A 3,513-nucleotide genomic window follows, 5' to 3' on the forward strand; every position below is an offset into this window, starting at 1 on the left:
GATAGATAGATAGATAGATAGATAGATAGATAGATAGATAGATAGATGGATGATAGATAGATAGATGATAGAGAAATTTCTAAGGATTTCCAAGAGCTCAAGTTCCAGAAGAAAGGTAAATATCCTAATTATCACTTCCAGAAGTTTAGAGGTGAAATCACCTACTGTCAATGGATTCATGTTAATCTGTGTCTTTTAATCCAGTTGTAAAATTTGTTTGATATGAAATTGGGTGTCCCTGAATTTGATACAGATTGTTTTAAGGTGGTAATGTCTTCTTGGCTACCTCTTTCCTTGATTAGAATGAAGTTTGTCACTTCTGATTAGGTTTAGTCCAAAGTCTATTTTGTCAGATGTTAGAATAAGGACATCTGCCTTCATCCTTGTCCCACTGTAGCACTTTTGTCTATTCTTTTACTCTGTGGCACCTATGTTAAAAATTAAGGTGTGTTTTTTGAAGGCAGAAGATAAAGAGAATTAATTTCTTGATCCATTCAGTTAGTCTGCAACTTTTGAGTAGATAATTGGTGCTATTCATGTTTAAATTGTTACTGAAATGTGTGTTTTAGCTCTGGTCAACATACTGTTGATTTTTTTTTGTTTGTTTTTTTTTTTCACTGTGACTTTATGTTTTAATACTTTTGGCTCATATTTTTTTCACAGTCTTTCTGCTATGCTTATTATATTCTTCCACCCCAAATAATGCTTCCTGTATTACCTTTAGGTTTGGTTTGCTGAATATAATTTTTTAGGCTGTCTATGATGTGAAAAATTGTTCCTGTTCTTTCAATCATAGCAGTAGTTTTGCTGGGTACGTTATTTAAATTAGATATAATTTTGGACTTGGGATGTATTGATTCAGGCTCTTCTGGCTTATAAAGTTCAGCTTGAGAAATCAGCTCCTCCTACTCCATGCGATTAATGAAGTTCACTTTTCCATTTGATGGGTTGTCTTTATTTGTGATTTGCAGTGTTTCTCTTAGAGCCTTCCATCCCCTTTTTTGTTTTGTATGCTTAGTGTTTTAATGTAATGGAAGTTTTGGTTTCTTTGTAAACTCAGCTATGTTATGTAAATATGTTTTTGTTTTAATTCCAAGTGTGGGATATCAGTTGGGCTTTAGTATGTCTGCAGCTGGTAATTGTCTCCTGCAGGGCATCACCTTGACAGCTGGTAAACGCCTGCATTGTGTGGTACAGAGAGGGGTGTGGTCTAGGGCTCTGAGGATATAAACATGAGAGCCCAGAAAAAGAAAGTGTGGCATGCGATGTTGGCATGTGGCAAGTGTCAGTTTGAAGACACCAGAGATGAACGGTGTGGCTTTTGGAGTAGACAAAAACACTTTGGGTTGCAGTGGCTTGGAGGAAACTGCTGGCTTTGTTTGCTGTTGATGGAGATTGGTTTAGCCCTAATAAAACCAATCAATCCTAAACAGCTAGGAGAAAGAAGTCAAGGGGTCTGTACTGCTTCGCTCCAGTAACCTTCTCTCTCCTACCTAGGGTTGGAGGGTTGGGAAAAAGAGATTTAAAGAAACACACACACACACACACACACACACACACACACACACACACACACACACACACACAAATAATAATTTAAAAAAGGAGAGCTCCATTTTATTATTATTATTTTTTTCTTTATTAATTACACTTTATACACTTTGTATCCCCCTTGTGGTTCTCTCCCTCCTCCCCTCCCAATCCTACCCTTTCTCCACCCTCTGCATGCATGCCCCTCTTCAAGTCCACTTATAGGGGGCACTTCTTTTCCCTCCTTCTGATCCTAGTCAATTAGGTCTCATCAGGAGTGGCTGCGTTGTCGTCTTCTGTGGCCTGGTAATGCTACTTCCCCCTCAGGTGGAGGTAATTAAAGAGCAGGCCAATCAGTTCATGTCAGAGACAGTCCCTGTTCCTATTACAGTGGAACCCACTGGGATACTGAACTGCCATGGGCTACATCTGTGCAGGGGTCTTAGGTTATCTCCATGCATAGTCCTTGGTTGGAATATCAGTCTCAGGAAAGACCCCTGCGCTCAGATTTTTTGGTTCTGTTGCTCTCCTTGTGGAGTTCCTGTCTTCTCCAGATCTTACTGTTTCCCACTTCTTTCCTAAGAATCTGTAAGGCAAAGAACACTGTTCTCAGAACAAAATGACAGCCTACAGATTGGAAAGGATCTTCACCAACCCTATATCTGACAGAGGGCTAATATCCAGTATACATAAAGAACTAAAGAAGTTAAACAGCAAAAAATTGAGTAATCCAATTAAAAAATCCGGTACAGAGCTAAACAGAGAATTCTCTGCAGAGGAATATCGAATGGCAGAGAAACACTTAAAGAAATGCTCAACCTCATTAGCCATCAGGGAAATGCAAATCAAATGCAAATGCAAATTAAAACTCAAAAGACAGGATCAAAAACTCAAGAGACAACACATGCTGGAGAGGTTGTGGAGAACGGGGAATCCTCCTTCACTCCTGGTGCGAATGTAAACTTGTACAACCACTCTGGAAAGCAGTCTGGCGCTTTCTCAGACAACTAAGAATAGCACTTCCTCAGGATCCAGCTATACCACTCCTAGGCATATATCCAAAAGATTCTCAAGTACACAATAAGGACATTTGCTCAACCATGTTTGTAGCAGCCTTATTTGTAATAGCCAGAAGCTGGAAACAGCCCAGATGGCCCTCAGTGGAGGAATGGATGAACAAATTGTGGTATATCTACACAATGGAATATTACTCAGCAATAAAAAAACAAGGAAATCATGAAATTTGCAGGTAAATGGTGGTATCTGGAAAAGATCATCCTGAGTGAGCTATCCCAGAAGCAAAAAGATGTACACAATATATACTCACTCATATAAACATATAATATAGGATAAACCTACTAAAATCTGTACACCTAAAGAAACTAATCAAGAGGGAGGACTCTTGCTAAAATGCTCAATTCCTATCCAGAAAGGCAAAGAGGATGGACATCAGAAGAAGGAGAAAAAAGGAAACAAGTCAGGAGCCTGACACAGAGGACCTCTGAAAAATTCTGCCCTGCAGACTATCAATGTAGATGCTGAGACTTATGGCCAACCTTTGGGCAGAGTGCAGAGAGCTCCATTTTTAACTATAAGATGCATAAAAAATTTGCTTCTGTGCTTGTCTTTCTGTGTGCTTCTTGTATTTGTATTAGTTGGTGTTTGGGCAGTTTTCTTGTATGACCTTATTGAAATTCTTGTGTTTGACATTGACATGAGTTTCTCCTCCCTCATCTGTACCTATAATTTGAAAGTTTACTTTTTTTTATGGTGTCTCACATACACAATACTTTCTAGACAAACACTCTACCAACTGAGCTATATTTCCAGCCCCATAGCAAGATTTCTGCTGATAATACTTACATTACCTCACTTCTGTGTGCTCTACAAGAAAGACTTCTTTCCCCAAGTGTGTTTGGAGGAGGTGACATTTTCTTAATTTTAGCAAAAGAGCTATTACTTTCTAGGTGGGACCCTGAAGCC

Source organism: Psammomys obesus, unplaced genomic scaffold (assembly GCF_907164565.1).
Source record: "Psammomys obesus unplaced genomic scaffold, mPsaObe1.curated_primary_1811, whole genome shotgun sequence".
In the NCBI taxonomy this organism is placed as follows: Eukaryota; Metazoa; Chordata; class Mammalia; order Rodentia; family Muridae; genus Psammomys; species Psammomys obesus.